This window comes from Castor canadensis, chromosome X (genome assembly GCF_047511655.1).
Source record: "Castor canadensis chromosome X, mCasCan1.hap1v2, whole genome shotgun sequence".
Lineage (NCBI taxonomy): Eukaryota > Metazoa > Chordata > Mammalia > Rodentia > Castoridae > Castor > Castor canadensis.
Genome location: NC_133405.1, coordinates 98494401 through 98505097, shown reverse-complemented (window position 1 = coordinate 98505097; position 10697 = coordinate 98494401). Strand labels below are relative to the sequence as shown.

Genomic DNA, 10697 nt, shown 5'->3' with positions numbered 1-10697 from the left:
CAAATAGGCGAGAGGTAATTTGGTTGAGTCACGCCTCCATGTTTGCATCACACCGGGCCACGCCCCCTCCCTCAAATTATCCCTCTGCAAAATGGTAAGCAGCTCCTCGGCTCTTCTGCACTTGCGCACCAATATCCAGCCCGCGTGCAAAGGGTCTCCAAGGCCAAGCTTTTAGCTGAGGAACCGCGCCCTCTCACGGCCCACATCCGAAATATCTGGGTCCTAGACCGCACTCCAGTTGCGATCTAGCCGTGCCTTCTCAGGCAAAGCCAGAATGGAGGCAGAAGCAGCTACATTCCCAGGATATGCCTGCCAGAAACCCTGCCCTTTTGCGTACCCGCAGTCCCGCGGCAGAGATGGTCTTCTGAGAGCGCTCAGCCTGTTTTATGTCATCTAAAGCAGTTGTACTATGGTCCTTGTGCTACGCAATCGACGATTAATGAATTGACAGGTGGATGAATGAGTGGACGGAAGTAAATTACATCTAGTTCTTCTGTGAATGACTTCTGGAATCATGACGAACTGGGTTTGAACATAAGGGACCTCCCTTCTCTGAGCCTCCACTTTCCTGGTCTGTCAAACAGGGGTGGTGATACCTGGCTGGCGTAGTTGTTATGAGGATCAGAGATAAATCCTGAAAAGTGCTATTTGTTAGACATACAGTAAACTCCGAAAATGAGTTGATTCAATATTTACCGACCACCTCTGTGTGCCAGATGCGTGGAAGCCGGCTTGCACACAGTGGAGGGTCCCATCCATACCTTTCAGGTACACACAGCCCACAAAAAAGCTGGACCCAAAAATGTCCCTTCCTCCTTCCCAATGTCCCAAGCCCCGCCATCAGTTGGACAGCTAGAAACTTCACTGGGATTGCTCTTTCTGGTACTGGCATTCTTAAACAAAAACAAACTTAAACTTAAAAAACTTAAACAAACAAAAACAAAAAAAATGTGATATGGAGACTGGGATTACAGCTCAGCATTACAGCATTCACCTCGCATTTGCAAGGACTTATTTTTGATCCCCACATCACATACACGAGATGCCATATGTGAGCAGGAATAAGAAACTAGATCAATGGTACAAAAACAATACAAAAAGCAATAGGGAGCCAGGCACTGGTGGCCCGCCTGTAATCCTAGCTACTCAGGAGGCAGAGATCAGGAGGATTGTGGTTGGAAGCCAGCCCTGGCAAATAGTTCATGAGACCCTATCTTGAAAATATCCAACACAAAAAAGAACTGGCAGAATGGCTCAAGTGGTAGAAAGTCTGCTTAACAAAGTGTGAGACCCTGAGTTCAAACCACAGAAACACACACACACACACACACACACACACACACACAAGCGACAGGGGCTGAGGGTGCAGCTCAGTGGTAAAGCATGTGCTTAGCATGTAAGAAGCCCTAGGTTGAATTCCTAGTACACAAAAAGTTGAGATCTGGGGGCGTAGTTCAAGTGGTAGAGTGCCTGCTTAGCAAGAGGTAAGATGAGTTCAAACTCTAGCACCACCAGAAAAGATTTTTTATCCTGGGTATTCATAGGAATTAGTAAATAATATTTCAAATCACTAGGAAAGAAATGGACTAGTCACAAAAAAAGTCTTGGGGACAAATGACTATATTTTGAGGGGAGGTATTAGATCTTTTGGGGGAGGCGGTACTATTTTCAGGAGGAAACAAAGATTTATTTATTTATACTTTCATTATTGTTGTGCTGGGGGTATATTGTAACATTTACAAAAGTTCTTACAATATACCGCAGTTGAACTCAACCTCTCTGTCGGAAACAAAAATTTATTAAGACACCGTTAAAAGGGGAGATGATGGTGGGCAGCTATGCAAAGGGATATAGCACCAGTACCGGGGTTTGAACTCAGGGCTTTGTGCTTGTCAGGCAGTTGCTCTACCACTTGAGTCACACCCCTAGTCCTTTTTGCTTTAGTTGTTTTTGGAATAGGGTCTTGCAGATTCTGCCTGGGTGGTTTGGATCGAAATCCTATTTATGCTTCCAGAGTAGCTGAGATGGCAGAAGCCAATGTGCCCCAGCTTTGTATTGGTTGATACAGGGTCTTGCAAACTTTTCCCCAGTCTGGCCTCAAACCTCAAACTGTGATCCTCCTAATCTCTGCCTCCTGAGTAGCTAGGATTACAGATGTGAGCCACTATGCTTTTGTTTTTTTGTTTTTCAAGACTGGGTCTTTCTATGTAGTTCAGATTGGCCTGCAACTTGCTGTGTAGTCCAGGCTGGTAATCCTCCTGCTTCAGCGTCCCGAGTTTTTGTTTGTTTGTTTTCTTTTTTTTGGTATGGTAAGTGAAACCCCGGACCTCGCACATGTGCTGTCCAGGCTGGCTTGGAATCCCTGGTCTGAAGCTTTCTTTCTGCATCGGCTTCCCCAGAATTTGATTTTTTTAATTTAATTTTTTCTTTTCAATTTTAAGGTCTTTTTTTTTTTTTTGGCAGTCCTGGGGTTGGAACTCAGAGCCTTGTGTTTGCTAGGTAGGTGCTCTACCACTTGAGCCATGCCTCCAGCCCTTTTTTAGTTTAGGTGTTTTCTTTTCTCTTTCTTTCTTTCTCTCTTTTCTTTCTTTCTTTTTTTTTTTTTTTTGCGAAGCAGTAACAGAGTTTTATTGAGAGTAAGAGAGAAGGACTGAAAGAAGGAAAGTACACTTCCAAAAGAAGGGAGGAGTGGGCTTTGAACAGGGTAGCTTAAGAGCAGCACCTATAGCTCAAGAAACCTCTCTTCAGGTATTTTCTTTTTTTTTTTGCAGTACTGAGTTACTGGGGTTTGAGCTCAGGGCCCACACCTTGAGCCACTCCACCAGCCCTTTTAACCTTAAAAATCCCACAATGTTTATTACAAAGGACTCCTGATCTTTGTGAAGGGCTTATTGGTAAGATTTCTGGTAGTGGGCACGGGCACCAGGTCCTCCAAATTTCTTGGATTCGCAGCGACGGGGCGGCGGGGGGGGGGGGGTCAGCTACCAGCAGTGTCCGGTGCTGGATCAGGATATCATTGATCTCCTTCTTAGAAGCCTCATCCACATACTTCTGGTAATAGGCCACCAGGGCTTTGGAGATTGGCGACATGACCACCACCCTTCACGCGCACCCGGATGTCCACGCCCGCAAACTGCTCCTTGCCCAGAAGCAGGACAAGCTCCAGTAACTTGTATTGCAGCGTGCGCGGCTCAGTCATCTCCAGGGGACGCCCTTTTACCTTGATAAAGCCATTCCCACGTTTGCAGTGCACCACGGCTGTGGCGGTCTTCCTGCGTCCGAAGACCTGACAGACTGGAGCGGACCCTTGGACTGCATGGCACGAACGAAAACTTGAGCTCCACACCGCGCGGGGCCGCAACCGGAAAAGCTGAGATAGGGTCTTGAGAATTATTTGCCCTGGCTGGCTTCGAACCTCCATCCTCCTGATCTCCGCCTCCTGAGTGAGTAGCTAGGATTACAGGTATGAGTCACTGGTGCCTGGCTCTCTTTAGGTATCTTCTAATAGGGTCTCTTGTTTATGGGCCGACCTGGACAGCAATCCTCCTATTTATGCTTTCCGTATAGTTGGGATGACAGGCATGTGTCACCACACCCAGGTTTTATTGGATGAGATTTGGTCTCTTGAACTTTTTGCCCAGCCTGGTCTTGAACCTGGATCCTCTCAATCTCCACCCCTGAGTAGAGACTTAAACCATTGCTCCTGGCTATTTTCTGCTTTTTTATTTGTTTTTCATTTTTTATTCAGACCATTCAGAAAAATGAGTTCCAGATTTAACCTAAACATAAAAAGCAAAATTATCGCGGCACAAGTGGTTCATACTTGTAATCCTAGCTACTTGGGAGGCTGAGATCTGGAGGACTGTGGTTCGATGCTAGCCCAGGCAAATAGTTCCAAAGACCCCTTCCCAAAGTAACCAGAGCAGAATGGATGGGCAGTATGGCCCAAGTGTAGAGTTCCTGTTCTGCAAGTACAAAAGCCATGAGTTCAAACCCCAGTACTGCCAAAAAGAGAAAAGAAAGCAAAATTATCAAACTATAAGCATACTAGAGGCTTGGTTCAGCAGACACCAGGACTTCAAGATGGTGTGAATTGTACCATTGAAGAAGAAACTCATAGATGTCAAACTAGAGATAGGTTTTTTCAAGATAGGGTCTTGAGAACTATTTGCCCTGGCTCACTTCGAACCACAATCCTCCTGATCTCTGCCTCCTAAGTACCTAGGATTACAGGCGTAAGCCACTGGTGTCTGACTGCTATGTGCTTTTTACTGCCATTCTTACAAGGAGCTCACACACCAGCAGTGAAGAAGGACCAGTGTGGAGGGCACACTGCATTTCTGACTGTGACTGCCTCCTTCACTTCCATCTGCAAACTCAGTCATGGCCAAATATTTCCATATCCTGACTGACAATTAATGCCAAGTAAAAAGGACTGGTAAGTGTAAAAAAAAATACTAGAGAGGCTAGAGGTGTGGTTCTAGTGTGAAGTCCTGAGTTAAACCCCACTATCACCAAAATAAAATAAAATAAAATAACAAAATAATTTTGGAGAATATGTTTAAGGTTTTGGGCAGGAAAAACAAAAAGTAAAAGACAAGGAAAAGTAACAATAACATATGTACATATATATTCTTTGGTGAGACTAGGGTTTGAACTCAGGGCTTCAGCACTTACAGAGCAGATGCTCTATCACTTGAGCCACTCCACCAGCCCTTACTCTGGTTATTTGGGACACAGGCTCTCATGAATTATTTGTCAGACTGGCCTCAAACTGCCATCCTCTCAATCTCAGCCTCTCCAATAGTTAGGGTTATAGGAGTGAGCCACCTGCTCCTGGTTTACAATAACTAGTATTTATTGGTCTTTCTTTGAACTTAATTTTCATCCTCACAGCAAGCCTGAGGAGGGTTCTAATTATTTTCTCAAGGTATAGATCAGGAAACCAAGGTATTGTAAGGTGAAGTCATTTGCCTGAGGTCACCCCAGTTTATGAAATTTAGGCTTTGAACACAGACACCCCCCTTCCATCGTCTACAGCCTCTCTACAGGTGTCTCCATTCCACACTCAAATAGGAAACTATAGTCTGAGCTAGGTGCTATGGTGCACCTGTAGTCCCAGCTACTCTGGAAGCTGAAGGAAGAGAATCACTTGAGTCCAAGTGTTTGGGGCCAACCTGGGCAACATAGCATGACCCTCTCTCTCTCAAAAACAAAATCAAATCACAGTCTGAGGAAAAGGTGCAACAGTGTAAAGAGACTTGTGACAGACGGGGACCAAATATGTGTAGCATTAGACCCACTTTTTTTTTTTTTGTGGTCCTGGGGCTTGAACTCAGGGTCTTCACCTTGAGCCACTCCACCAGCCCTATTTTTGTGAAGGGTTTTTCAAGATAGGGTCTCACGAACTTTTTGTTTTAGCTGGCTTCCAACTGCGATCCTCCTGAGTAGCTAGGGTTACAGCTGTGAGCCACTGGCGCCTGGCTCTAGACCCACATGTTTTTTGTTTTTGTGTTTTTTTAGATTTCCTTATTCTGTATTTTATTTTATTATTTTTTTTGCCTTTCCATTTTTTTTATTCATATGAAAAGAGGTCATTTCTACCCCCTTCCCCTACCCCCTCTCTTCCCCCCCACCCCCTCGCTACCCGGCAGAAACTATTTTGCCCTTATCTCTAATTTTGTTGAAGAGAGAGTATAAGCAATAATAGGAAGGAACAAGGGTTTTTGCTAGTTGAGGTAAGGATAGCTATACAGGGAGTTGACTCGCATTGATTTCCTGTGTGTGTGTGTTACCTTCTAGGTTAATTCTTTTTGATCTAACCTTTTCTCTAGCTCCTGGTCCCCTTCTCCTATTGGCCTCAGTTGCTTTAAAGTATCTGCTTTAGTTTCTCTGCGTTGAGGGCAACAAATGCTATCTAGTTTTTTGGATGTCTTACCTATCCTCACCCCTCCCTTGTGTGCTCTCGCTTTATCATGTGATCAAAGTCCAGTCCCCTTGTTGTGTTTGCCCTTGATCTAATGTCCACATATGAGGGAGAACATATGATTTTTGGTCTTTTGGGCCAGGCTAACCTCACTCAGAATGATGTTCTCCAATTCCATCCATTTACCAGCGAATGATAATAGTTCGTTCTTCTTCATGGCTGCATAAAATTCCATTGTGTATAGATACCACATTATCTTGATCCATTCGTCAGTAGTAGGGCATCTTGGCTGTTTCCATAACTTGGCTATTGTGAATAGTGCTGCAATAAACATGGGTGTGCAGGTAACCTGTGTTACCTGGAGTAACCTGTGTCACAGTCTTTTGGGTATATCCCCAAGAGTGGTATTGCTGGATCAAATGGTAGATCAATGTTTAGCTTTTTAAGTAGCCTCCAAATTTTTTTCCAGAGTGGTTGTACTAGTTTACATTCCCACCAGCAGTGTAAGAGGGTTCCTTTTTCCCCCCATCCTCACCAACACCTGTTGTTAGTGGTGTTGCTAATGATGGCTATTCTAACAGGGGTGAGGTGGAATAGACCCACATGTTAATGACCCTGTCATTCAATGCCCCCCTTAACAAACACCAGCTTCATACACACGTCTCAATTTTCTTCATGACAAGTGCTTTCCTAGGGCATACCTTGCACAATATATATACATATATATATATATATATATATATATATATATATATATATATATTTGATGGCTGAGAACCATAGCTTGGATGTTGGTGGGAACAACATCCTGGAGTGCCAACATTCACAGAATGGCTTGTGACATTCAGCAGGTCCTCCTGGCCTCAGCCCCTGAGCCCACAAAAAATAACAGCCCTAGCCTGACCATCCAAGGCCAAAAAGTCCCACTATCTGACATTTTGGTGGAGTTGATGACACATGAGTCAGTCTCTGAGAATTAAGGACACATAGCCTGGTTTTTCAGGATTGATCACCCTCATTTCTATAGACCCCAATAAAAGCTTGAGGTGTTGGGACCCCTAGAGCAATACTCCTTCTTGAGTCTGCCCACCCTCCTGTTGAGGGTACACATTTGCTTTGCTTTACATAAATAAACCTGCCCCAACCTTCATATTGGTGCCACAGCTTCTCTGTGCCATAACAAACTGCTTGCTTCTCCTATTTGTTTGTCTTGGTAAATTCTTCTCTTTTTTTGTGGGACTGGGGTTTGAACTCAGGGTTTCGTGCTTGCAAAGCAACACTTTACTGCTTGAGCCACACCTCCAGTCCATTTTGCTCTGGCTATTTTGGAGATTGGTCTCATGAACTGTTTGGCAAGGCTGGCCTCCAAATGCAATCCACACAATCTCAGCCTCCCAAGTAAACAGGGTTACAGATATGAACCACAGGGACCCGACATGTCTTGGTAAATTCTTAATTGCTTTTTTTTGGTTGGCACTGGGATTGGAACTCAGAGCCTCAGGCTTTCTTGGAAGGCACTTTACCACTTAAGCCTCTCTGCCGGCCCTTGGTAAATTCTTTTACCAACGCATGGCACCAAAAATCCCCAATGGGAGAGAGAGAGACTTTGCATATGTGATTAAGTTTGTGAATTTTTTTGAGATGAGGCCTTGTTATAGTCTTGTCCAGGCTGGCCTCAGATTCCTGGGCTCAAGGAATTCTCCTGCCTCAGCCTCTTGAGTAGATGGGACCACAGGCATGTGCCACCATGCTTGGCTTCTAAATAAGGACTTTGAGATGGGGAGATTATTCTATATTATCCGGGTAGACCCTAACTGTAACTACAAGTATTTTTATAAAAGGTAAGGAGAAGCAGGTTTGACCGGCAGAAAAGGAGGAAGTGATGTGGTATCAGGGACTGAGAATGTGGTGATATGGCCACAAGCCAAGGAATGCCAGCAACCACCAGAAACTGGGAGAGGCAAAGAACAGATTTCCTCTAGAGCCTCCAGAGGGAGTACAGCTCTCATGACACCTTGACTTTGGCTCAGGGAAACTCATTTTGGACTTTGGACCCCCCAAATCTGTGAAAGAATTGCATTTCTATTGTTTAAAGCCACCAAGTTTGTGGTAATTACCTATAGCAGCCACAGGAAACTGATAGATGATTCTGCGTAGAGTTGGAGGTTATTGGACCGACTTAGCTATGCTTGATGTTAATGAGGGCATTTGGTACAGTTGCAGCCATCAAAGGGATGTAGGGTCACTGGACAGTGGTGTGGTAGTGTCGTGGGGAGAAGGTAAATAAGGCATGTTTGCAGGTAATATTGAGGGCTTTGCAGGGTAGTTTAGGGCATAGTTGGGAATTCTTGGAGCATGATTTGGGTGGTATTGTTGGGAAAATGTAGTTGTTTTGTAGGTGCAGCTGTACATAATGTAAGACAAGTTTGGATACTGGGTGTGGTGATGCACACCTTTCATTTCAGCGTTCAGGAGGCTGAGGCAGGAGGATCACAAGGTCAAGGCTAGTCTGGGCTAAACAGGGAATCCCAGGTTAGCCTGAACTATGTACTGAACCAGTGTCTCAAAAAAAAATTAAAGTGGTTTGGGATTATAGTTCAGGATACAATGGCCAGACCAAGGAGGCAAAGTTGGGGAAGGAGAATTTTAGGGTTGCAGTTTGTAATTATTGGAAAGTAGTTTGTGGTTAGTGTTGGATATTGTTGAACTTTTTTTTTTTTGGTGGCACTGGGGTTTGAACTCAGGGCCTAATGCTTGCTACATAGGCGCTGTTACCACTTGAGTCACTCTGCCAGCCCCAGGGCTGGGTGTTGTTGAAAGGGTACTTTGAGGATATTCTAGGAAGTTTCTCTTTTCTTTCTTTCTTTCTTTCTTTCTTTCTTTCTTTCTTTCTTTCTTTCTTTCTTTCTTTCTTTCTTTCTTTCTTTTTTTTAAGACATGGAGGTCTCATTATCTTGCTCAGGCTGGCCTCAAACTCCTGGGCTTAAATGATCCTCCTGCCTCAGTCCCCTGAGTAGCTGGTACTACAGGCAGCACCACCTGCCCTGCTTTCTTGGGCATTGGTCATGGGCAATTTGATGGTGTATGGGGCTGTTGGAAGGTGGTTTTGGGGTGAAAGTGAGGCCATGGAAGACTAGTTTAGTGATGACTGAGGATCAGTAGAGCTGTTTGGTGCTGTAGTGGAGGGCTGATGGTGGTTTGGGGTATTGAGTGGGAGCCTGTTTTGAAGTCTGGATTCAGGAGGCTGCTGTGAGTTGCAGTTGGGGAGCTGTTAGTGAGCAATTTGGACAACAGTTAAGAGATCATCGAGTAGACTACAATTCAGCAGCAAGTGGAACAGAGACTACGTGGAACATGCTACAACAGAGGTGAACCTCAAATCTTTATGGTGGCTGGGTGTCGGTGACTCACAGCTATAATCCTGGCTACTCAGGAGGCAGAGATCAGAAGGATCATGATTGGAAGCCAGCCTGGACAAATAGTTTGTGAGACACTATCTCAAAAAACCCATCACAAGAACAGGAAAGAGTAGGAAATACTCTGGAGTTAATAGGTTTAGGTAAGAACTTTCTCAATGGAACCCCAGCAGCACAGCAACTAAGAGATAGCATAGATAAATGGGACCTCATAAAGCTAAAAAGCTTCTGTTCATCAAAAGAAATGGTCTCTAAACTGAAGAGAACACCCACAGAGTGGGAGAAAATATTTGCCAGCTACACATCAGACAAAGGACTGATAACCAGAATATATAGGGAACTTAAAAAACTAAATTCTCCCAAAACTAATGAACCAATAAAGAAATGGGCAAGTGAACTAAACAGAACTTTCTCAAAAGAAGAAATTCAAATGGCCAAAAAACACATGAAAAAATGCTCACCATCTCTAGCAATAAAGGAAATGCAAATTAAAACCACACTAAGATTCCACCTCACCCCTGTTAGAATAGCCATCATTGGCAACACCACCAACAACAGGTGTTGGCAAGAATGCAGGGAAAAAGGAACCCTCTTACACTGTTGGTGGGAATGTAAACTAGTACAACCACTCTGGAAAAAAATTGGAGGCTACTTAAAAAGCTAAACATTGATCTACCGTATGATCCAGCAATACCACTCTTGGGGATATACCCAAAAGACTGTGACACAGGTTACTCCAGAGGCACCTGCACACCCATGTTTATTGCAGCACTATTCACAATAGCCAAGTTATGGAAACAGCCAAGATGCCCCACCACTGACAAATGGATTAAGAAAATGTGCTATCTATACACAATGGAATTTTATGCAGCCATGAAGAAGAACAAAATGTTATCACTCGCTGGTAAATGGATGGAATTGGAGAACATCATTCTGAGTGAGGTTAGCCTGGCCCAAAAGACCAAAAATCATATGTTCTTCCTCATATGTGGACATTAGATCGAGGGCAAACACAACAAGGGGATTGAACTTTGATCATAAGATAAAAGCGAGAGCACACAAGGGAGGTGTGAGGATAGGTAAGACACCTAAAAAACTGGATAGCATTTGTTGCCCTCAACGCAGAGAAACTAAAGCAGATACCTTAAAAGCAACTGAGGCCAATAGAAGGGGACCAAGAACTAGAGAAAAGATTAGATCAAAAAGAATTAATCTAGAAGGTAACACACATGCACAGGAAATTAATGTGAGTCAACTCCCTGTACAGCTATCCTTATCTCAACTAGCAAAAACCCTTGTTCCTTCCTATTATTGCTTATACTCTCTCTTCAACAAAATTAGAGATAAGGGCAAAA

At 44.0% G+C, this 10697-nt stretch overlaps 1 pseudogene; it reads right to left on the bottom strand.

The window, feature by feature from the left end:
- Positions 1-2888: 2888 nt before the first annotated feature.
- LOC141419710 (small ribosomal subunit protein uS9-like) lies at positions 2889-3318 on the bottom strand (annotated as a pseudogene).
- Between the last annotated feature and the right edge of the window lie 7379 nt (positions 3319-10697).